The sequence below is a fragment of the Anolis carolinensis genome, chromosome 3 (assembly GCF_035594765.1).
Source record: "Anolis carolinensis isolate JA03-04 chromosome 3, rAnoCar3.1.pri, whole genome shotgun sequence".
NCBI lineage: Eukaryota > Metazoa > Chordata > Lepidosauria > Squamata > Dactyloidae > Anolis > Anolis carolinensis.
In genome coordinates this window covers 270,920,939-270,947,172 of record NC_085843.1, presented here as the reverse complement: position 1 = coordinate 270,947,172, position 26,234 = coordinate 270,920,939, and the positions used below count along the sequence as shown (strand labels likewise).

General features: G+C 41.8%; 1 protein-coding gene across 8 annotated transcripts in view; it reads right to left on the bottom strand.

Moving 5' to 3' along the window:
- nlgn1 (neuroligin 1) overlaps positions 1-26,234 on the bottom strand; it is an 816,109-nt gene that overhangs the window by 620,641 nt on the left and 169,234 nt on the right. For 7 of the 8 annotated variants that reach the window (XM_003218122.4, XM_003218123.4, XM_062977523.1 and 4 more), the window contains exon 1: positions 22,925-23,478. The exons of the other annotated variant lie outside the window; for it this stretch is intronic. The gene's annotated coding sequence lies outside the window, so the exon portion shown is untranslated. Of the gene's footprint in view, positions 1-22,924; positions 23,479-26,234 lie in introns of those variants that run through there. 8 annotated transcript variants of the gene reach the window in all.

Here is a 26,234-nt window from a genome sequence, read left to right as displayed (position 1 = left end):
AACAATGACAAAAATGAATCTTGGCCATGGACTTGCTCTAAAAGCAAGATCTCTCAAGGGGTTCCCCAAACAGTTCTTTAAACTCAACGTGTACATCTGGCCACCATGAACCTGAAGAGCGTTTTATTTATTTTATTTATTTCTGTTTTATTATAATTACAACCCTGCCATTTAGGAACAGCAGAAGCTCTTTCAGAAGCAGAAGGCTCTTGGTCTTCAAAACCCCAAAGAGTCTACTCTGCGCACAACCAGCTGTCTCTTTGGGTTGGGCAGCCTTTCCTAACTCCTGGTGATCCTTTTAGTTCTCTTGTAATACAGTGAAGCATTAAAGTCCTCCAAAATTACATTTAGCATAATTTGCATGGAACTAGATTACAACATAGACCACCTAAGGCAGTGTCACCTGTAAAGTTGTAAAGAATGGCATAAATCCAACTATTAGCCATAATTATAGATGCATAGAATCAGTAGAATTTAACTAATCATTGGCCTAGCATTCAGTTTGAAAATAAGAGCCTCTGTGGGAGAGTGATATGAGTTCTTTGCTCGGACTTTGGGTCTAGGAGACCAGAACTTGAACCCCTATTCAGCCATTGAAACACACTAGATGACTTTTGACAAGTAACACACTCTCGGCTTTGGAGAAAGACAATAGAAAGTCTCATCTGAATAAATCTTGACAAAGAAATCCCCATTTTTAATTACCATTGAAGTATATCCTTATTCATGCCAGTATAATATAGCAGGATTTATAAAAAAAATGCGCAAAGCAAGATTTTGACAAACCATAATGCAACAAAATAAAAGTGCTCTACTATATTTTAACATTAGGCTGGTTCCATTTGAGAGAAAATGCAATTTCTTCCATTTGAGGAACACTGGAATTCACTGCCACAAGACTAATGTCTTGTTTTATGAGATTTTATTTTATTTTTATTTTCACCGTATGTCTTTTGTAGCTGGGTGGAACATATTAGATCCTCCACACAAAGATATTTTTGGACACAGAACTAGGATTCTCAGATATGCAGGTCTGGAACCTCTTCTGCAGTCCTCTTGGTATGAGTTAGAAAAGGTGTTTGGTTTTTTTCTTGCTCAGTACAAGGCTTCGAAAACTTAATTTGCAACCAAGTATTTTCTCATTCTTCAGACCTGGATTTTATTATTTAATTTATATGCTCTGAGGAATGAAGATTAGGGCTTAATGTATCACATTTAATAAAATGACCAAAGCCCTTTGCCTATCATCAACACTGGGGCATCCCTAGGTCTCAGCTTTATGGCTTTGAAATGTCATGGCATATGTTGCTCCAATCTTATAGAATACACTGGAATTCTCATTGGTTCATAATGAGAAATTGAAATTCAGTTTCACACTCAAGTAATTTAAGTGTTTTAATCTAGTGCCAGACAGTTAAGATGCTGAAGACTAAACCTGGGATTGTCCACAAGCAAGGATTGTACGCTCGACCAATGAACTAAAATTGTGTTTCTCCCATTTGCTTCTGTGGTTGCAACTTAACTTGCATTTGTTCCAAAAAATGAATTTCATGCTTAGCTTGTTTTTCTTAATTAAAACTTCCTTTTAGCTGTCTGTAATAGGTGTATTAAGACTCATTAGCCTCATTTGCTCTTGTCTTTCATCCCTGGTGTGTGCATATTCTCGGTTGCTTTATATAGGCAAAAAATTAAATAATAAATATGGAAGCCTGATCTTTTTTATGAGTTTCAGTATGAGAAAGTGGCTGCAAGGCCCATAAGATTTCACACAAAAAAGCATTACAGCTAAAGCTAACATGCTGACACATCCCTGATCTATAAAGTCTCTAGTAATGACAGCAGTAAAATGTTGTGCCACAGACAGGGAATTTTCCTCTCACATGAAAATAGAAATAGGTAGAGCCGAGACTGCATTTATTATTGCTTAAAAAAAAATCAAATAAAATTTTCCCCAGGCTTTTTTTATATATATATATATATAAAACATCTACAATGATTTACTATTTTTACCTGCCAATTCCTTCAGTTCTCAAGTGACAAAAGACTCTCATTTAAAGCTGCAAATAAATAGATCTCAAATCATATTATGGCCCATTTCTGCAGGTCCTCTTCATTATTCCTGCTGGAAACAACACGGCTGTGCCACTCGATAGAGCTATTCAGGGTCATTCTGGATAACTATGCCCATTTTGATGGGCTGGTGGGAATCAGTAAAACCATAAATTGCTTTTTATTTTATTTTATTTTATTTTTTGCAACAGGCTTGAGGGATCTACGCACTATGTTAAACAGGTTGCCTGCTGCTAAATTGTACTTTATTTTTCAATGCTGAAGTAAAAGCAGCAGATCTGATTTCATACCGTCCAATATTCCGACAAAAACCAGGCACATGTAACCAAGTTTATGGACAAGATAGCAAAACATATTGATGCTATTAATGAAGAAGAACACACAAGCTTGGGGAGGCTGCAGTAGTTTGCTGTTGCCTGAATCTACTGGGAAGGACAAGAGATTCAGCCCTCTTCTCTTCTTAATATTTAGAAGAGAAACTACAAGAAAGTATTTCTGCATCATTTGATTGAATGTGTTTATAACTCTTTGCCTGCCATAACTCCAGCCTACAGAATCTTAGGATTTGTAGTCAAGCCTATGTTTGATGTGTTTACCTTGGGAAAATTCATAGGCTGCATCAAATTGCTATAATTCTGCAGTGTGGATGGGAGGTCAATGTATAAACTCATTGTAAGGGTTACAGCTAGAGAATGCATGTTGAACACTTCAAACACTTGAAAGCATTGTACAAATTTAATGGTGGTCATGACGGCAACAATAGTTATCCAATACATCTAGAAGTTCAGTAATCATTTAACGCAGGGTAGACAAGAGTGGCCCTCAGGAGTTGCTGACCTATCCTTCCTATATTCCCTGACTAGTTGTTGTTCAACACAATCAGGAGGGTTATAAGTGCCCACCCCGGCCCTTTCGACAGAAAACTAGTTTCAGGACCAGAGAACGTTTTCAAGGCACACATTTCAAGAACCACAATACCACCCACTCAGAATTAGTAAAAAGAAAAGCTCAGCACAGAAACGCTGCATGAGTCAGAAAGCTGTAGGAGCTGAATTCAAGTCATTCTTTGATTATAGCTTTGGAAAAGTGCTACTTAGGCAATAACCTAATGATAGAACACATATATATAATACTTATTGGTGAATAAATAACCGGAAGAAAATGTACTCCCCCTCCCCTCTTTCTTAGAGATTCTTCAAACTGCGAGGCCTTGTAGTCCAACCTGGTGCATCCAGAGGAAGATCAACCACAACAAATGACTACTTCAATAGTTCGACTTTGGAACAATTCCAAACATCAAGCAATTTCGCTGGATGTATAACTTTCTCCTTCATGTTAAGCCCACTGGGACAGCAAACTCATCTACTGAAAAGTCATTTGGGTATTGAAATCCCACTGCCATGACCTCTCAGTCTTTTCTTCATCAAATTAAACATTCTCAGGTCTTCCAACCATTTATCTCATGACAACTGTTCTCATTACCCTCGTATTAATTTCTCTTAAGTTGCTGTCAAATGTAAGCAAATCACAAACCCTAGTGGGAGGGAAATTTACCCACATTCCTCAAAATGCCATACTGGCAAACCAGCATGTGCTGCCTCTGAATAAACAGTAAGCTGGGAAATTGGATTTATTTCATTCTACATTCAGATTGTGCTCTTTTTATTGTTTCAACTAGTAATTTGTTTATTGTTTCTGATTTGTTTGTTAGTATAGATGATTTATAGGACACCCCTCAGGAGGACTTTCATGGTGGCATGCAATCCAAAATGACAGTTGCAATTTTAAAAATGGCATAAAAAGAGCAAGAATAATGTTCAGAGAACAGAGAGAAGAACCACAAAAATCAGCCCATCTGATGGTGACACAAAACACAAAACCATGATGGAACAGATACAGAAATGGCAGACAAAATTGAAATGTATTTTCCTAGATCAGGAACTTCAGAAAAGCTTCCCTGAAGAGGGCATCCCATAAGTTATATACCACAATAACAAAGGTCTTTTCCCATCTAAGATGGGAAACATATTCATTGGATTCTCATATTTCTATATAAATGCCTATTTCTTCCTCCTCAGATTGCCCACAGTACAAAATGCATCTTGCCTTTGAAATGCATATGTTTTAGAGGGTTACAATACATTTCTGAGGAATAAATGTTTTTCCCCATCAAAGCTACTCACACATTTTTTTAAAAACTGCCTGTAACTAGATATATATACGTTTGAAATGCCCTACTGCCTTTCTTTAATCATTGCCAAAATTGCATTCAAAACATGTATGGCAGAAAAATGCAAACACATTTCTAGATAAATATGAAAATCTTGTTATCCAATATGGAAATAGGAGAGGAATGAGAATGTGGGTAAAAAATTAAGATGCTGATGTTTAGTTACAAGAAGTGTGACAAATTGTTCTATCTCTGTGGTTCTTGTCCATGTTGATGCTATCATGTTTATGTTAAGATGGTACAACTTTGGCAAAATTTAAAGGCTGGATCAAACAAAACAGTCAGATTCACATAAACTCCCCAAAATGGAAACCTACAATTTCAAATCAATGTACAGCCAAATGCCACTGCTAATACCTTTATGTAATTGAGTTCATCTATCAGGCTATCTGCCATAGTCAGCTGTTAATTTGAGGGAAAACTACCCCTTTCATTTCTCATATGTAAGAACAAGGAATTTCCTAAACATTAATCTCCACTAGATGCAGCTATAAGTGCTTTCAGAATTTTTATGATGTTTTGCATTTTGAAGACTAGATTGCTCTAACTAACTTCTTTAAACTATGGCACTAAAACCTTTTAGATAGGATTCTAAGTACTGCACTAAATTGGAAAATTAATGAGCTGTGACATCTAAACTGATATGAAATTGCTATAGGTTCGCAGTGTAGTGTAGATAGATACTTCTTGATCAAGAAATGAATCCTACTAGTATATTTTGGAAGTGATTTCCTACTCAAGATGAAATATGATGCATTAATACTATGCTGTGCCCTGCCTCAAGCCATGAGGAGAGATGGATAACAAATAAAATGTATATTATTATTATTATTATTATTATTATTATTATTATATTATGACACAGCAAACAAAATAGATATGCTGGATTTCGTATCACAAAATCACAAGTCGAACACTTCCCAAGTGTCTAGGACTGTGTGATGTATTTTCGGATGATGCGTGCAGATCCCAGCAGGGTGGCCTTTTGCAGTTGACAGATCGTAATTTTGTCAATGTCTATTGTTTCCAAATGCCGACACCCAATGTGCCGATCACCACCGGGACAATTATTATTATTATTATTATTATTATTATTATAAATGGAGGGGGGCCTATGCAGGATTGTGCACTGTGAAAATACTTCCCAAGATAAAAACACATTCAATCAAATGATGCAGAAATACTTTCTTTCAGTTTCTCATCTAAATATTAAGGTAATATCTGGTGCAATGATAAATTATTTTCAGATACTTGTACTAAAAAATGAGTGTTGGTAATTCTTGAAAGAGGGGGAATTATTTGATGCATGAATTTTTATGCATTTTTCCTGTGGCTTCCTAAAAATTGGAACACATTTTTTGCTTCTTAGGCAGCCCCCTCACCCCCAGTGGCTTTAGTTGCACAGCACAGCATTACCTATTAAATCTATAATTATGAAACGCGGGGAATGTTAGGAAAACATGTAGGTTTTCAAAGGCAGGTGCAAAAAGCAGTGCTGAGTCACCGGAAAAAGCCAAGATGATTTCTCCTCAATAACAGTAATTTCACAGTCGGTTGTTGAAGGTGATTTAGTCCTGCCACTCCTTAAGAAGGCTGCAGGAACACTTTGCAGTTTGTTGCAGCTGCCAAACTTTCCTGCATCAATACATACCTCATTCTCAATTCAGTTCTAGTTCCATGGAAGTAAGTTGTTAATGTCTAACACTGCTCCATGGGCACATCATGGGAAAATGAATTCCATTCAGAGCAATGGAAACTTTACAGCAGCACCTACTGAACAATGTTTGCCATATCTACTCAGACGCCAGACCTACTATGCTCATTGGAATACCTTGCTTCTTGGGGCAACACCAGTTTTAAACAGTTGCATTCAATGGGCTACCAATCTTCAGGATGCACAGTGATTTCTGGTAAGGATCCAAAGTATTTTGAACTTAATGTTGAGGCTCACTGCCCAAAATCCTTCAGAGCTTTTTTATCCAATCAAACTCTGGAAACCAAGGAGATAGTTCAACAAATTTAATTGATCTAGAACCTGGCTGGAGTAACTAAGAAAAGTGTCACACTGAATTGATGTGCAGTTCAGTTTTATAGTCAGAACTTTTAGAGCATGTGCAAAATTCAGTGAACTTTTTCTTCTTTTGTGCCTGCTTTCTCAGTAGCTTGCATTCATCCTCTCTCTCAACCCCTTCCTGCTGAGCTTGTCCTGGCTGCAGATTCCTAGGATGAAACCCACTCACAGCCAAGGCTTGAAACAGAATGTGTGTGTGTGTGTGTGTGTGTGTGTCAGGAGAGTCTTGAGAAACTGCAAGTCGCTTCTGGTGTGAGACAATTGGCCATCTGCAAGGATGTTGCCCAGGGAATGCCTGGATGTTTGATGTGGGAGGCTTCTCTCATGTCCCTGCATGGGGAGCTGGAGCTGACAGTGGGAGCTCGCCTGCTCTCTCCTATCAGTCAGTAGTCTTGCCAGCACAAGGGTTTAACCCATTGCACCAGTGGGGGCTCCTTGAAACAGATGTCTTTATTCCAGATCATTACAGGTTGGAGAAAAAGTTACTTCTGAGCTTTATGCACACATTTTCCCAGGTCTCTACAGTAAGTTCCCAATCTATCTACATCAAAACCCAACACTATCACATTCAATTGTTATGTCTCTAGCTCTTTTTTCAGCCTTTATTACACCAGATGCCCCTACTTAACAGCCTGTTGTAAATTTCCATCCTGGCATGGATTCCTCTGAAGTTATCCTTTGGAAGGTTCAGAGGGGTTCATGACAGAGCCCTCTGTTTTCAGCTGGTATTTTTCCACAGCAAGGCCCCCTTAGTCCCAGTCTCTTCAACCTTCCCTCCTTCTGGCTTGTAAGTCATCAAGCCCCTTTCTGGACTTTCTCCTAATTTTTATTTCTCTCATGCCCTGCTGCTTCACAGCACATTTGTCTAAACTTTATTTTGCTGATTTTGTGTGTCAGGAGCAACCAGAGTTGCTTCTGGAGTGAGAGAATTGGCCATCTGCAAGGACGTTGCCCAGGAAATGCCCAGATGTTTTTGATGTTTTACCATCCTTGTGGGGGGCTTCTCTCATGTCCCCGCATGGAGCTGGAGTTGATAGAGGGAGCTCATCCACGCTCTCCCCGGGTGGGATTCGAACCTGGCAGCCTTCAGGTCAGCAACCCAACCTTCCAGTCACAAGGCTTTTATCCCCTAGGCCACCGGAGGCTTATTTTGCTGATAATTTTTTATTTTCCCAAGCTCCAGCCCTTTCAACCTAACTAAGCAAACTTGTGGAATACCCTGGCATATGCAGGAATCTCTGGAATATACATGGGTTTTGTGGCCCTCCAAACAGCTGTATTGGCCTGATTGGTTGTCCATGTGCACATTGCCACCATTATTAACTGAATTATTATTAACTGAATTTCTATACCGCTTTTCTCACCCCTGGGGGGACTCAAAGCAGTTTACAGCATAATAAATGGCAAAATCCAATGCCTGACATATGTATAAAAATATATCACATATCTAAATCCAACACATATAATTGTAGATTAAACCATTAAAACTAGAAAAACATCGAACATACTCTTTCCATTCACTGATCAGCACAGTAAAGGAGACATGGATTGTACAGGAATCTCCATGACTGCTCATCACCGCCATGGAGATTCCTGTTAGCAATTGTCTATCATGGTTGCATTTGCTGGTCCCCTCCTAGCCCTGTTATGATCTCAGCAGATATGATGGGAGATGGTCATGTACTCTCAGTGAACTGCATGGTCAGCAAGGAGTGATGATTGTGACAACCGGACAAGGGGATGGGACAGCAAGTACATGCTGGATCCAGGGTAGCTCGAGGGCACATTTGCCCTTGATTAACATATTCCCTGTTAGGATGTTTGAGGCTGGTGTCATGAAGACTTATTTAGAGACACGTCTGATTTATGCCCTGAATCCAGAAATGAATGAGAAAGTCAGCAAGCCTATTTACACCAGCGTAAGCCTACTTACCCATTCAGATCTCCTTATCCCGATCTCTATAAACTTATTTTCCATCTTTAAGTGAAACTGCCAGAGAATCCTACTTAAACTGTACATTTTTCTTCTTCTTATAAAAAAGAAACCAGTGTTACTCTTTTTTTCCTAATCACATTGCTACAAGAATGGCAGCATTTTGATTTGATTTAATGCTATACAAAACCATAACAACCACCAGTATTTCACTATCTAATCCTTTTCCTTTTATTACTATATTTTCCTTGAGCGTAAACTGTTACATTTCTAGATGATGCTATGAATTGTTAAAGCATTGAATAATGAAACATGAGGCTGTTTACCAGAAAAGATTAAACTGTATTTGTGCTGCGTAGCTCTCCCCCAACCTTTTTTAAAAAAAGGATCTTCACCCATAGCATTTTTCTAATGAATCCATGATTATCTATTGCTGCCATTTCAGTGACTCACCACACCATGCTGATCCTCCCTTTTATTGAGTATTAAAAGAGTTCTGCTTTTATGTGTCCAACAAAACACAATCAATAGGGCATCTAACAAATTATTCTAATGAAGTTGGACAATTGCAATAAATGGGCTGTGGATTATTAAAAGCAAAAGTGCATTGTTGCCTAATGAAGGAAATAGTAGCTCTTTAAAATAATTATAAGCCTGCATCCGCTCTTGCCTGCCTGGTTGTTTATCTGTATTCCTCCCCTCTCCCTTCCCTCCCTTCCCTCTTAGACTCAGGTCTAAGATTGCATTTGCCTCTGCTGTTGCCTGCTGGCAAATCAGTAGTTATGGAATATGCAAATAAGGCTACACAAAATTAGCACCATCATCCCGAAGCACCATCTACATCCATGTCAGGTTCTCAACCTCCTGCTCTACTTCAGTCTCTCAAATCAACCCCGTCAAGCTATTTCATTGACCTCCAATCAAATAATCCCCAAAGGCATCCCAGGGAGTCTCCTCCCTAGCTTGTCTGAAATACTGAATCTAAAATTATCAAAATACTGTCACTGTACCAGAATGACAGGGAATGTGTCTCTGTAGCTAGCTTCAGCCTGACCTCCTTGTTCTCTTTCTTTTGAAAGATGTCTTTGGATAGACCTCTTTGTTTTACTGATGCATTCCAAGCAGAGGTCTTCAGCCAAGTACACTTAATACAATCGTCCCCAAATTTTAACTTCCTCCCCCTGCCAGTTTCTGCATATGCTTTCTGGGAATAATATTAAACACTAGCTTGGGGACCCGGCGGTGCCCGGGTCATTTGAGAAACTTGTGTGCCAAGTTTAGTCCAGATCTGAAGTTGTCTGGGTTCAGTGCTGTCTGTATAAGGGTGAACCACAACTCACAGAGCAAAGGTCAATCACCCTGATTCCCTGCCTGTATAGTTGGCTACGATGAGGCAGTGTGCCAAGTTTGGTTGAGATCCGTCATTGGCTCGGTTCAGTGCTGTCTGGATAAGGGTGAACTACAACTCCCAGAGCCAAATGCAGCTGAACTATAACTCCCTTTCCCCCCAACTTGTGCAATACATTGTATTGGTTATGGAGGCTTTTCCCGCAACTTGTCCAATACGTTGTATTGGTTATGGGGGCTCTGTGTGGCAAGTTTAGTCCTGGTCCATCATCAGTGGGGTTCATTAATTGCAGGTGAACTATAAATCCTAGTACCTACTACTTCCAAATGTCCAGGCCAATTCCCCTCCAAACCCACCAGTCTTCAAATCTGGGCATATCAGGTATGCATGTCAAATTTGGCCCAGAGCCATCATTGTTTGGGTTCATAGCATTCTGGGTGTAGGTGAAGTACAACTGCTATAAATTCCCCAGTAGGAGTCACAATGGTCTGACTTGATGTAGGGTAAACTACAACTTTAATCTCCCAAACTCATCCAGTAAGTTTAGTTGCAGCTCAATTTTGATGTTATACAGACAGATTGGAAAGGGAAGGGTAGTAGGCAGGGTCATGCAAATTCCACAGCAATGGAGAACCCTGGGATGCCTGCCTGTGGTGCAAGGGCAGTAGGCGGGGCCATGCAAATTTCACAGCAATTGAGAACCCTGGGATGCCTGCCTGTGGTGGAAGAAAAAGCAAAATGTAGGATGAAATGGTCCCCAAATGAAAGCCTTCCTTGGGTGGTGGTTTGTAGTGTTTGGGGAGGACATTGGCAGGGGTTGTGCTACATGTTCAAGGTGCTCGCTGTAAGCGCAATGTCAGTGCAAAGGAGTGACTTGCTAGCTTTTCAGGAGTGGGAAGTGTAGCCTGTTTGTGGAGGGCGGAGGCTGTCTGTGTGAGCGGACACCTGTGCCACATACACACATACAGGTTTTCACTTTTATTATGGATTTAGATGTTCCAATTTATTCCAGAGCTGATCTATTTTGTCAAGTACAGCGCAAAAGGAGTCAGGCAGAGCCATCACCAAATTCCCATTCCTTTTCATGAAGATTACACAACTTGGCTCATTGGATCATGACTTAGGAGTCCAGTTTAAGGATGAGCTCTTTTCTAGTGTTCATACCTCTCAGAAAACACTTGTGTGAAAAATATGGAATGGACTGGGATGGAACAGTTCACTGAAGCGCTAAGATTAAATGGCTTGTGAAGTCTATAAGCGATGAAAGGCAACAGCCTATTTCACAACATTTTTTTCACAGTGATTAGTATTCATTTTGTTGTTATGTGACTTCAGGTCAACTCTGACTTATAGCAACCCTTTCAGAGTTTTCTTAGCAGGAGTCATTCAGAGCTGGTTTGCTGTTGCTTTTCTCATAGGCTGAGAAAATTTGACTTGTCCAAGGTCACCAGTAGCTTTCAATGTCTGTACAGAGATTCGAACCCTGATTAGAGCCCTAATCCAATACTCAAAACCGTATCCACCTTCAATTTGAAGGCTGGGTTGCTGATCTGAAGGTTGCCGGTTTTGATCCAATCCAGGGAGAGTGTGTATGAGCTATCTTTATCAGCTGCAGCTCCATGCGGGACATGAGAGATGCCTCCCACAGGATGGTAAAACATCAAAACATCTGGGCGTCCTCTGGGCAAGATCCTTGCAGATGGCCAATTCTCACACCATAAGCGACCTGCAGTTTCTCAAGACACTCCTGACCAAAAAAAACCTCTATCCATAATGGTTGTCAAATAGCATAGCACTTTCAAATGGCCCTGAATCTTCCAGAGGTTGTCTAGAATTCCAAAACATCTGGAAGGCATATGTCTCTCTCATTTTTGAGAATATTGGACCACCTTTTATCTAAAGCAAGCAGACATAGTGCCCAGACAGTTTCATTTTACATAAGGTGTGATATTTTCCAGACTAAATCAATCCATACATTCATTAATAACTGTTCAAACCTTTGTAGATATTATCTGTCAGGGCTACCCTCCATATGTCAATTCAAACATTGGTCCCACTGAGTCCAGCACACCCAGGAAAATGTTGTAAGACTGCATCACCAATATCACAAGATTATGAAAAGATCTACCAGATGCAGCAGCTGAAAAGGCCAATGTGATTTCAGGGTGCATCAGTAGAAGTGTAGTGTCTAGAATGAAGTCATAGTACCACTCTAGTCTGGATTGGTTAGATGTCACCCAGAATACTGGTTTTAGGTCTGGTCACCACAATTCAAGGGTATTGACATGCTAGAAAATGCCCAAGGAAAGGCAACCAAAATGATTGAAGATCTACAAACCAGTGGTTCTCAACCTGTAGGTCCCCAGATGTTTTGACCTTCAACTCCCAGAAATCCTAACAGCTGGTAAACTGACTGGGATTTCTGGGAGTTGTAGGCCAAAACACCTGGGGACTCAGTGGTAAGGGATCTTGTAATACCTTTGAGACTAACTGTAAGAAAGATACTGGTAACAAAAGCTTTGATAGATTTAAGTCTGCTTCATCATTTGCACCTGATGATATAGACCTAAGTCTATGAAGGCATATGCAACCAATTTTTTCTCTCAGTTGGTTTAGGGTTGTGATACAAGATCCCTTTGCACATTTAGGAGAGAGAGAAAAAGTAACATCTTAAAGGAGGCATCTGTTTCATTCTTTAACACAGCCAGATAATGTCTCTTCTAAGATGGTGCCTGCTGTGGCACAATATGCAGAAAGTGTTTAATTTACTAAGAATTCCATAATTGCAGGGTATGGATAATATAACCATTATCCTGGTCACATATGTTGTGATATGTGTCCATATGTATATTATCTCTACAGTGTTCCCTCACTTATCACAGGGGTTAGGTTCCAGGACCACCCACAATAACTGAAAATCCACAAAGTAGGGACGCTATATTTATTTTAATATTTAGACATTATTTTAGTAGTTATACACTATTTTAAGTCTTTATCAACCAATCGCCTCCTTCTCCTCTCGTTGCCGCTTGGGCTCCTTTTCTCTCCCTTTGGGTTCTCCTTCCTCCCTTCTTTAGGCTGTAAATTGTAATTTATGATTTATAATAGTCTTTTAGAGTTTATTGAAAAACTGCGAAACAGCGAATCCACGAAAAGTGAACCACAAAGTAGTGAGAGAACACTGTATATGAGAAAACTGTTTGAATTTAATTAGTATTTTGTATTTTTATGACTTTTTGTGTCAGGAGCAACTTGAAAAACTGCACGTCACTTCTGGCGTGAGAGAATTGGCTTGCAAATATGCATAAGTATATCCCCTGTATGTTCTTTAAGTAAAGTTCAGAATTTATTTCCTCTTTCTCTATTGCAAACTTGCCATATCAATGTTTCTGTGCAATTCATTTCTTCCCTGCCAAGAAATCAAATTCCCTGTTGATGTTGACTGTGTACTAAATAGCAGTGAGGGATAAATGAACCTCTCAACTATAAAGTTGGTTCATTCTCAAAACACAGTGGCTCACAATAACTGTAGATACATTCTGGGCAGGTTTCTAATAGCCATTTAGTTGGCTGCCACAGTTGGCAATCTGATCTGCATTCAGCAGACTGGGGCATTTTCCAAGGTGTTTTCTCCAGGCCACAAATGGCTAATATGTTTTGTGTGGACAAGCAAGAAAATAAGGGAAAAAAAACATTTCATGGGGTAGTAACTGAGGTGCCTTCATCAGAAGTGACGAGGACCTAACTTGCACTAAAGAAAAGCAGAAGTAGCAAAGACCTTCCAGTTCAGATTGCCAACTTCTTAAGGCAGAGACCTAATTTTTATTCTTGATGTTGTTCCATAGTTTAAGTTTTCGGATTAAGAGGAATTTTAGCTTAAATGCTTAAGATATTGAGCTGACAAAAACCTGTCTGAACATTTGAAAACCAAAGCTATAATTGAAGAAAACCATACCTGCTTAAAGGCAATTTTAAACAATGGCTTCTTGTAATGAGAACAGGCTTTAATTCCTTTTGAGATCCCAAATAGCCTACCTCCCTCTTCCTCTCTCTTTTAAAGCAGCCATGAGAGAGGAACATGTCTTTAGTTACTAGATACCTAAATGCAGTCACTGGACCCTCAATTCTATATTTCCCTTTTGACAAGGAATGAGTGTATGCTCAACCTTTTTACTGCATCCTATTTCTGCCTTGTAACTCCCTTGTAGATACAGGAAATAGTCAGATCCTGCTTTCTGAAGGGAAACTGGCATCTGGAATATTCTGAAGGCTTTTAAAATGTCTGACCATTTGCAGAGGACAATTGGCATGCGTAGCAAAATTCCACTCTCCTGTCTATAAATCATACCTTGCAAATTGTCTACCCTGCATTCACTTTAAGCGACAGATGTGTTTTTTGGAAATGTGTTTGCTGGTAAAACATGTCTATGTGTTTATTGGAAATTTTGCTGGTATAACATGCCAAAGCACCCATTAGAAGATAGGGGTGTGAAAGGTTTGATTGTGAAAGGTTTCAGCATCCTTTTTTTCCTAGCATAGCTGCTCTCCTCTGTTGCCTGACCATTTTAAAGTAACACAGATCCTGGCAGTTCTTCTTGATTTCCACTGTGATGTAGCTATGAAAAAACTAAGTGAGATCCACAAATATAAAGATAGATCATTCAATACTAAAACCGAACTAAGGTCACAAGCCACAGTATTTTTGATTTCTATGTATAGGCGTGAAAGCTAAACAATGAAGAAAATTGACAAAAAATAAACACATTTGAAATGTAGTGCTGGAAGAGAAGTCAATGGACACCATGAACTGCTAAAAAGGTAAATGAATGGGCCTCACATCAAATCAAGCCTGAATAATCACTAAAATCCAAGATGATTAAACGGAGGCTGTTGTGCTTCGAACAGCTCATGAAATGGCAAGACTCACTACAAAAGGTGCCAATGCACAGTAAAGTGGAAGGCAGGTATTACAAGGAAGACCACAGAACAGGTAGATTGATCCAAACAAGAAAGCCATGGCTCTCAGCAAGGAAGTTCATGACCACGAATCTTGGAAGTCATTGTGGACATCATTTCTTGCAAGCTTCAATCAATATGGCTAATGACAAGAGACTATGGGAATTGTAGTTACATAATCCAAAGACACAAAGGTTCCCCACCCCTACATTAAAGTGCAACTAATTCATCTAAGAATGGTTATGGAAAAAGCAAATTTTGATGGGATTGCATTGTTCTTCCATTCAAAATATATCATTTTCCAGAGTTCTAGGCTGTATCTACACTGCAGAAGGATAATAAAATCTGGCTACCAGTATTTAAAAAACTCTAAAATTAGGACAGTAAATAAAGAACAACACCCAGAAAACAGGGAATTTCCAGACAGGAAACAATCAGGGCCAGCTAACCTCCCAACAAAGGGTTCCCCCAGGCAGGAAGCAGCCAGGCTTTATAGCTGCAAAGTTTTTCAATACTAATCAAGGTGGCCAATTGCAACATTCACACTTGCCTCAAACAAACAAGAATTCTTTCTTCCACCCTGGACATTCCACAGATATATATAACCCCTTTACCTAGTTTCCAACAGACATCACCACCTTTGAGGATGCCTGTCGTAGATGCAGATGAAACATCAGGAGAGAACGCTTCTGGAACATGGCCATACAGCCCAGAAAACGCACAGCAACCAAGGGTAGCAGTAACTGCCATGGATCAATGCTATGGATTTCTGGGATTTATGGTTATGTTAGCTATTTTGAGAGCTTTGGTGACACAACAAACTACAAATCCCAGTATTTCCATAGGATAGAGACATGGCAAGTAAAGTGGTGTCAAACTGTTCACATTCTGCCTTCTGGAAAGCTAGTCCAGCATTCAAAGTACTACTCAGAGTGCTGGCTTTAAGATTAGTAACAAGTGGTTCCCAAATCTTCAGAAACCAAGTCCAACTTCTACCCTTCTGACCCAAGTAGTTGCAACAATCAAGAAACCAGATGTTCAGAAAGCTCACAATGTGGTTTGCAATCTGTTCATGAATAAATATTCCCTGATATAAATTATCCATGTTTATTTACGAGAAACAGACAGATGTATATGTGAAACTTTGCAAACTATTTTGAATAGAACAGTGTTGTATGACATTTGCTGAATGCAATAGCCAAGCATTTCCTTTTAGCACAGAAAGGCCAGTATGAAGAGCCTTTATTTAAGAGTGAAGGTAGTCATAGGGACATGTGGCGTTAAGACAGTAACTGCAATTTTACAGATAGGATTCTTGAAACATGAAAATTTGAGGGGGGGGGGTATTTTTCAAAAGCCTGCTGGGAGTCTGAAAAGGGGGTTTATGAAAGTGATGTTCCATGAAGCAAGAAGATTGCCACAGTTAAAATCGACCTGCTTAAATAAATAAATTATTTTAACTTAATTGGTCATGCGGCTTTAAAATGATTTGAGATAATGCCCTTTCTCCAGATTCCAAGGTAACTTCTAGCTTTAATTAAAAGTCAATTAATATTAAGTAATCTGACTAATTTTAATTAAACCTGTTGAAAATTGATTTTCCTTCAGCCAAGCAAAGACGAAATCCTAATACAATCTCCTGTAGGGAAAGAAAACCAACACCATTAAAGGCTTACATTTCCAAGCTAATCTAATATCTAGTTGTGTAGTAGAGGGAGGTTGTTGTTGTTGTTACTGCTGCTGCTTTTGAGGATCATTTGGACTCCCCTACTTACAAGATGAAAATACTAGTAATTGAAAAGGCAAACACATGTGGCAATGTCTTAAGAGAAACATATTTACAGTAGTTTATTCCCTCACCCCGCCTCCCAGGATGACTTAAAGATTAAGGTTGCAAAGTCTGAATTTAATACTGTTTACAAACAGGCAAGATCTCTTCCAAACAGAAAGTCATGCAGCCCAAAAAATGTATGCTAGAGGTCTTTTTTTGGAAGTTAAATGCCATGGGATATAGCAGGACTTACACACAAGTAAGTTTGAAAGGGTTGCAGCCTTTTCGTCCAACCTTATCCATGTTTATTCAGCATTGACCTCCACCAAATTCAAAAAGAGATTACTGCCATTTAAATACAGCCAGCATCACAGCCTTAGATACATTTATTTCCCTTGATCAGAGGTATGAGGAAAGATTTCCAAAAGGCACTGTTGTCTGTTGCAGCAAAAAACAACAACAAAGAGCCCAGTGGCATTGTAGAGACAAATGCTTTACAGAATGAGCTTTCATGGTCTATGAAAGCTCGTTGTATAATGAATTAGCCTTTAAAGCACCACAGAAATCTTTGTCGTGATCAGAGATGACTTTTTAGCCTCATCATTTTGAATTTCAGCGGCTTGCGTGGAAACTCGAAATTAGCATTTACATACATCAGCTGCTCAATTCTACCAAACGATTTGGAAATCAAATCCGGGCCAGTGTCAGAAACTGAAGGCAGCGAAGGGCACAGGAAAACCAACTAGAAATATTGATCCCCTCCCCCCAAAACACAACCTGGCATTGTGTGTCTTTTGATGCTTTTAAGACACTCCTTGGAGGTGCATTAGTTACCTGTTGACTGAAGTGTTAGTTTCATGGAAGCCTATTTATTTCTCGCTGTGTGTCTTTCTTACACATTCTTCTGCCCCAAATGGTAAAGTATGAGCATCCCTTGTCTGGTATTCTGAAAGCCAACTCCAAAATTGCCCATACGGGTGGCTGAGATAGTGACACCTTTGCTTTTCTGGTGGTTCAGTGCATATAAAATTTGTTTCATGCACAACATTACTTCAAAATTTTGTATGGCATTAGCATCAAGCTATGTGCATAAGGCAAGCATGGGCCAACTTGGGCCCTCCAGGTGTTTTGGACTTAATACATTAATGTTACAGTGTGGGTCAGGTATGGGCCAACTTGGGCCCTCCGGGTGTTTTGGACTTCAACTCCCACCCTTCCTAACAGCCACAGGCCCTTTCCTTTTCCCCCTCAGCGGCTGAGGGGGAAAAGAAAAGGGCCTGAGGCCGTTAGGAAGGGTGGGAGTTGAAGTCCAAAACACCCGGAGGGCCCAAGTTGGCCCATGCCTGATATAAGGTGTATACATGAAGCATGAACAAATTTCTTATTTAGACTTGGACCCCACCTATACTGTCATCCCAAATCCCAAATATCCACTTTGAACTGGATTACATGGCAGGGTAGACTCATATAATTGAGTTCAAAGCAGATAACGTGGGTTATCTGCTTTGATAATCTGGATTATATGGCAGTGTAGATCCAGCCTTGGATGCCATCTCCAAGATGTTTTCCAAAACCCTTGGAGATGGCGCGCGTATATATATATATATATATATATATATATATATATATATATATATATATGTGATGTTATATATATAACATCACTTCTGTTCCCAAGCATTTCAGGGACAGCGGATATACACCCTGGGCTGTTGTGAGTTTTACAGGCTGTATGGCCATGTTCCAGAAGCATTCTTTCCTGATGTTTCACTCACATCTATGGCAGGCATACTAGAGGTTGTGAGGTCTGTTGGAAACTAGTCAAGTGGGGTTTATATATCTGTGGAATGTCCAGGGTGGGAGAAAGAACTCTTATCTGTTTTAGGCAGGTGTGAATGTTGTAACTGGCCACTTCTCACCCAGGACATTTCACAGATATGCTTCGGGTCCAACCTATCTTCGAGACCGCATCTCTTTCTATGAATGGGCACGGGCTTTAAGATCTACCAGGGAGGCCCTTCTCTCGGTCCCACCTCTGCCTCAAGTGTGGATGGTAGGGACGAGAGAGAGGGTCTTTTCGGTGGTAGCCCCCGACTTTGAAATGCCCTCCTGCGAGAGATAAGGCTAGCCCCTACCCTCCAAACCTTCCACACACAATTAAAGACATGCCTTTTCCAACAAGCCTTTGATCATGTTTAGACTCTCTTATAATAATATGAGGACTGTTAGTCTCTTTTTTAGGATGAATACTGCTGTTTTATCTACAGCAATTGCTGTATTTTATTGTTTTTACCTTTTTTTACTCTGAATTTATGATGTTTTGTTGACCATTTATTGCCTATGTTTTGTTTTGTACTTGTATTTTGTGTCTCACCTTGTGTGTTTTGTGAGCCGCCTCAGGTCACTCTGGCAGATTTTTTTTTTTCGTGTCAGGAGTGACTTGAGAAACTGCAAGTCGCTTCTGGAGTGAGAGAATTGGCCGTCTGCAAGGACGTTACCCAGGGGACGCCCAGATATTTTTGATGTTTTTACCATCCTTGTGGGAGGCTTCCTTGTGGGAGGCTTCCAACTCTCCCCGGGTTGGATTTGAACCTGGCAGCCTTCAGGTCAGCAACCCAACCTTCAAGTCACAAGGCTTTAATCCACTACGCCACGGAGGGCTCCACTCTGGGAGATGGTGGCGGGATATAAATAAAGTTTTATTATTATTGACACAAAGACACAGTATGACACAGCAAACGAGATATATATGCTGCATTTCGTATCACAAATCACAAGTCGAACACTTCCCAATTATTACTATTATTATACATAAATCCCACTTGCCTAGTTTCCAACAGACCTCACAACCTCTGAGGATGCCTGCCATTGATGGGGGTGAAACATCAGGAGATAATGTTTCTGTAACATGGACAGACAGCCCAGAAAAATCACAGCAACCCAGTGATTCCAGCCATGAAAGCCTTTGACAAGGATAAACACCCCATTTTGCTTTATCCATCACATGTCTGGACTGGTCTGTTCCCTTTTTTCCCTTGCATTACTGCCCATTTCTCTTAAGAAGGAGAAGAATGCCATTCCTATACAGTAGAGTCTCACTTATCCAAGACTCGCTTATCCAAGGTTCTGGATTATCCAAATGCATTTTTGTAGTCAATGTTTTCAATATATCGTAATATTTTGGTGCTAAATTCGTAAATACAGTAATTACAACATAACATTACTGCATATTGAACTACTTTTTCTGTCAAATGTGTTGTACAACATGATGTTTTGGTGCTTAATTTGTAAAACCATAACCTAATTTGATGTTTACTAGGCTTTTCCTTAATCCCTCATTATTCAAGATATTCGCTTATCCAAGGTTCTGCCGCCTGTTTAGCTTGGATAAGTGAGACTCTACTGTATTATGTTTCCCTTCTACTCCATCCCTTCTGCACTTTCCCAGGTTGGCATTGCCTCCTATGGCATTTCTTTCTGTCCCACTTTCCTTCGTATGGAGCAGGAGATTTCGGGAAGACTCCTTCAACTGAGTTGCTGTGAGGAAGCACACACCCTCTGGGGATGCCTGCCATAGATGTGGGTGAAACGTCAGGAGAGAATGCTTCTAGAATATGGTCAAAGAGCTCGGAAAACTCACAGAAACCCAGTGATTCCGGCCATGAAAGCCTTGGACAACACTTCTTCAATTGTTCTGGTGTTGGAGGGAAAGCAGCACCAGCGACAGCGAGACTATGGGGAATATCTCTGGCCCGCCTGAAAAGCCCGCTCGCCCACTCGTGTTCTTCCCTCCCAGCCGGATGAGACCTGAAAGGGGGACGGAACAGGGGATTATGCAGATGAAGGGGCGGGGCTACAGAGATGGGCGGGGCTAGGTTTAAAGAGGGCGGGGGGAAGGAGATGGAGCTGTTTTTCAGACCCGCGTCGTGTCCCCGGGGCTGCCTCCCGCCGAGGCCTTCTAGTTTGAAAGCACCACAATCACACCCGCAACACCGCTCGCCTGACTCCCTAAGCAACTGAATAAATAAATGATGATGTTGTGTTGTCGAAGGCTTTCATGGCCGGGATCACAGGGTTGTTGTATGTTTTTCGGGCTGTATGGCCATGTTCCAGAAGCATTCTCTCCTGACATTTCGCCCACATCTATGGCAGGCATCCTCAGAGGTTGTGAGGTCTGTTGGAAACTAGGCAAGAGGGGTTTATATATCTGTGGAAAGTCCACGGTGGGAGAAAAAAAACCTCCTGTATGTTGGAGGAAACGGCGAATGTTGCAATTAATCACTTTGATTAGAATTGAATAGCCTTGCACCTTCAAATCCTAGCTGATTCCTGCCTTTGTTACGAGGTGTTAGCTGGCCCTCATTGTTTCCTGTCTGGAATTATTCGGTCTTCTGAGTGTTCTTTATTTACTGTCCTGATTTCAGAGGGTTTTTTTTAATACTGGTAGCCCGATTTTGTTCATTTTCATGGTTTCCTCCTCTCTGTTGAAGTTTTCCACATGCTTGTGGATTTCAGTGGTTTCTCTGTGTAGTCTGACATGGTGGTTGCTATGAAAGTGCTCCAGTATTTCTGTGTTCTCCAATAATATGCTGGGTCCAGGTTGGTTCGTCAGGTGCTCAGACTACACAGAGGAGCCATTGAAATCCACAAGCATGTGGAAAATTTCAACAGAAAGGAGGAAACCATGAAAATGAACAAAATCTAATTAACAGTATTTTTTTTTTAAAAAAACCTCTAAAATCAGGACAGTAAATAAAGAACACTCAGAAAACAGGAATTCCAGACAGAAAACAATCAGGGCCAGCTTTTTTTTTATGTCAGGAGCAACTTCAGTCGCTTCTGGAGTCAGAGAATTGGCCGTCTGCAAGGATTGCCCAGGGGACGCCCGGATGTTTTGATGTTTTTACCATCCGTGTGGGAGGCATCTCTCATGTCCCCGCATGGAGCTGGAGCTGATAGGGGGAGCTCTTCCGCGCTCTCCCCGGGTGGGATTCGAACCTGGCAGCCTTCAGGTCAGCAACCCAACCTTCGAGTTACAAGGGTTTACCCCATTACGCCACCAGGGGCCAGCTAACACCTCCCAACAAAGGATTCCCCAGGCAGGAATCGGCCAGGACTTGAAGATGCAAGACTTTCCGATGCTAATTGAGGTGATTAATTGCAACATCCACAGTTTCCTCCCACAGACAGGTGTTTTTTTTCTCCCACCCTGGAGATTCCACGGATATATAAACCTCCCTTGCCTAGTTTCCAACAGACCCCACAACCTCTGAGGATGCCTGCCTTAGATGTTGCGAAACGTTAGGAGAGAATGCTTCTGGAACATAGCCAAGAAGCCCGGAAAACTCACAGCAACACGAATATTGCCTTTTTGAGATCTCATGGGAAGCCGAGGTGCCAGCAGAAGTGCCCGGGGAGTCGAGGGATGGCGGGTGCCAACCTGGGACAGCCTAGAAATAGTGGAGGGGGGATAATAAAGAGGGAGGGTGTCCTTAAAAGGAAAGAGCGAAGGAAAAGAAAGAAGGAGCACAGAGACCCTTCCTCACTGTGAGGGCTGTTCAGCAATGGAACTCTCTGCCCCGGACTGTGGTGGAGGCTCCTTCTTTGGAGGCTTTTAAGCAGAGGCTGGGTAGCATCTGTCGGGGGTGCTTTGAATGCGATTTCCTGCTTCTTAGCAGGGGGTTGGACTGGATGGCCCATGAGGTCTCTTCCAACTCTATGATTCTATGACCCCTTGGGGGCGGGTGCGTGGCGGGATCCAGGCGAGGGGCCCTTGGTCTGAAAGGCTTGGGACCAGGAGAGGGGTTGACGCTGCAGCCAAGACCGAGCCTGTCTACTGTCTACAACTGGTCCACCTGCGTGGATGGATGCAGAGATGGAGGCAGGGCGGGCTTCGGGTGGGGTGGGGGGTGGGGATCCCGTCGTGATCATGCTGGGGAGAAGCCCCCCTTCGTGATGGTGGCTGTGGCTGTGGAGGGAGGGTTTCTTCCCCTGCCCCCTTCTCCATGGCCCGTCCCTGCGAAGTTGAGCCGCAGCCCAGCAGAAAGCGGAAAAGGAGGAAAGAAAGGAGAGGCTGAGAGAGAGAAGGAGAAAGGCCCACTGGGGCGCGGGAAGGAGCCAGAGTGGGGCTGCGTGCCTTCCCTGCTGCCTCACGCAACCTCCCCACGCACGTCCTTCCCACGCCTTAGCATGAGTTGGAGGGGGGGGGGGTTGAGGAATGAGAAAGCGAGAGGAAGACCGCAAAGTTGAGCCAGGTTTCGCCTCCCGGCTCGGCCCCGCTTCTCCCCTCGAGGGAAGCGCTTTTGCAAGTCACAAGCAAGCAGGGAGTTGTGGCACACAGAGAAGACACACAACCCGACGCCTCTCGGACACAAAACCCAAGCGGGGATTCAAAACACACACAGAGAGAGAGACGAATGCGCACACACAACACCCAAGATGCCTCCTTGGCTTTTGCCCATAATACGCGCAGAATGGGGACATTTCGGACTTACATGCATTTATACACAAATAACACACCCAAAAAGGGAGGAAGAAGTATTTACCCCTTGCCCAAAGGTGTTTTCCCCTCCTCTTCCTCCTCTCCAAAGCGGGAATCCACGGGCTTCTTCTTCCCTGAAGCAGCTGTAACCCCGAGGTTCTTAAATCATCCTCCGGACACTTCCAAATTGTATCGGTTTAGATGCGGTCCCCCCTCTTCGCCTCTCCTCCTCCCTCCCTCCCCCTTCCTCCCCTCGCTCTCTCTTTTCCTCCTGCCCTCTTCCCAAGACTGCGAAAAAAGGAAGAAGACGACGACGAAGAAGAAGCAGAAGAAGCAGCAGAAGGGGGAGAAAAATCCCATCCGGAATTCATCAGCATCAAGCATCTGTACCGAGCCGCCGCCACCTCCATTTAAATCCCACCATCAGGCAAAGAACTAGAAATGATCAAACGTTACTTCTTTTGCAGCTGCAATCAGATAATCCGACTAATCCAATAGATTTATCTCGATTTGAAATTGCCCTCCAGATGAATCCCCTTTGCTTGATGTCCAGTTGTGTGCGATTTCGCAGCCCTCGGCGGCGGGGGCAAAGCAGAAAAAAAGAGGTTGTCTCTGGAGAGGCAGAGGGAGAGAAAGGAGCGTTCCTTTCCAAAGGAAATAATCTTCTTCTTCTGTTTCGGGTCGCCGGTGCACTGCTCGCTAAAAGGGAAAAGGGGGAAAATGCCGAGAACCTTGATTTCCCCCGATTAGAGGTTTCAACTCCAAATTGCTGCCGAGATGAAAAATGGTACAAAGGTACCCCTAGTGGCCCAGAGGAGAACTGCAAGGCTTCCCTTTCCCTCTCCTTTCCTCCCCCCCCCCCCCCCGCCTCTCTTCTCCTCCTCTTCCTTTTTGCAAGACGGAAAAATCTGCTTCCAGGAACCCCGAGAAGGTGGCCTTCAACCAGCCCTCTTTAGTAGCCACCACTCTGGATAAGGCCAGAAGAATGAGTTCCAGAAGCATTCTTTCCTGACGTTTCGCCTGCATCGCCTCATTATCCTCAGAGATAATGAGCAGGGGTCCTCAAACTTTTAAAGCAAAGGGCCGGTCCACTATCCTTCAGACTGTTAAGGGGCCAAATTATCATTTGGAAAAAAAAAAACAACGAAAAAATTCCTATGCACACTGCACATATCTTATTTGTAGTGCAAAACAACAACAATAACAATGAAAGAACAACACAATATTTAAAAATGAAAATAATTTTAACCAACATAAACCTATCAGGCTTTCAATAGGAAGTGTGGGCCTACTTCTGGCCAATGAGATAGTCAGGTTAATTAGGATTGTTGTTGTTGTGTGCCTTTAAGTCATTTCAGACTCTGGGTGAGCCTAAGTCTAAAATTATTTATTTATTCATTTACTACAATTATTTAATCATAGAATCATAGAATAGTAGAGTTGGAAGCGACCTCATGGGCCATCCAGTCCAACCCCCCCCCCCCCCCCGCTAAGAAGCAGGAAATCGCATTCAAAGCACCCCGGACAGATGGCCATCCAGCCTCTGCTTAAAAGCCTCAAAAGAAGGAGCCTCCACCACGGCCCCGGGGAGAGAGTTCCACTGTCGAACAGCTCTCACAGTGAGGAAGTTCTTCCTGATGTTCAGGTGGAATCTGCTTTCCTGTAGTTTGAAGCCATTGTTCCATGTCCTAGTCTGCAGGGCAGCAGAAAACAAGCTTGCTCCCTCCTCCCTAGGACTTCCCCTCACGTATTTGTACATGGCTATCATGTCTCCCCTCAGCCTTCTCTTCTGCAGGCTAAACATGCCCAGCTCTTTAAGCCACTCCTCATAGGGCTTGTTCTCCAGACCTTTGATCATTTTAGGTCTGGAGAACAAGCCCTATGAGGAGCTGCTTAGAGAGCTGGGCTTAGAGAGCTGGGCATTTATTACATTTATATCCCACCCTTCTCATCCCGAAGGGAACTCAGAGCAGCTGTTTGTACATACAATATATTATATTTTTAGCATAGCACAATATTAGCATTATATATTACTATATTGAACTATACCACTATACTGTAATATTATATGTAATATATAACATATAATTAATATTATAAATGGTATTATTATTTGTATTATATTGTATAAAATGATGATATTCTTATCAATATCATATGTATATATAATATATTATATTATTAAAACTGATATAAAAATATTATATCATAAATGAGGATGGGGGCCAGGTAAATGACCTTGGAGGGCCGCATCCGGCCCCCGGGCCTTAGTTTGGAGACCCCTAGGTAATGAGGTATGTTGGAAACTAGTCGAGTGGGGTTTATATATCTGGGAGCCCCGGTGGCGAACTGTGTTAAAGCTAGGAAGAGCCTTCAAAACAAAATATAATCTAATCTACAATTAAAATGTTCCTAGTGCTGCAAAAATCACAACTTACCAGAGCTATAAACAGATTTTAAAACCACAAGAGAGTAAGAGTAATAGATTGAGTACCTCTCATCTGAAACGCTTGGAACCAGAAGGATTTCTGGATTTTTCAGATTTTGGAATATTTGCAGAGATATGAGATATCTTGGAGATGAAACCCAAGTCCAAACACAACATTTATTTGCATTCATGTGTGAAGTGTGTTAAAGCACTGAGCTGCTGAACTTGCAGACTGAAAGGTCCCAGGTTCAAATCCCGGGAGCGGAGTGAGCGCCCGCTGTTAGCTCCAGCTTCTGCCAACATAGCAGTTCGAAAACATGCCAATGTGAGTAGATCAATAGGTACCGCTCCGGCGGGAAGGTAACGGCGCTCCATGCAGTCATGACCTTGGAGGTGTTTACGGACAACGCCGGCTCTTCGGCTTAGAAATGGAGATGAGACCAACCCCCCAGAGTCAGACATGACTGGACTTAATGTCAGGGGAAACTTTTACCTTTACCTTTACTAGTATTTAAAAAATCTGGTTACCAGTATTAAAATCAGGACAGTAAATAACACTATTAAGAAAACAGAGGAATTCCAGGCATGAATCAATCAGGGCCAGCTAACCCCTCCCAACAAAGGATTCCCCCAAAACAGAAAACAGACAGGACTTGAAGATGCAATTTTTCTCAATGCCAATTGAAACATTCACACCTGCCTCAGACAGACAAGAGTTCTTTCTCCCACCCTGGACATTCCACAGATATATAAACCCCACTTGACAAGTTTCCAACATGCCTCATTACCTCTGAGGATGCCTCCCATAGATGCAGGTGAAACATCAGGAGAGAATGCCATAGAGCCCGGAAAACTAACAGCAACTCAGTGATTCTAGCCATGAAAGCCTTCAACAATGAGGCTTTTTTTCCTGTGTCTCCATCACCTCATTTTTTGCAGGTAAATA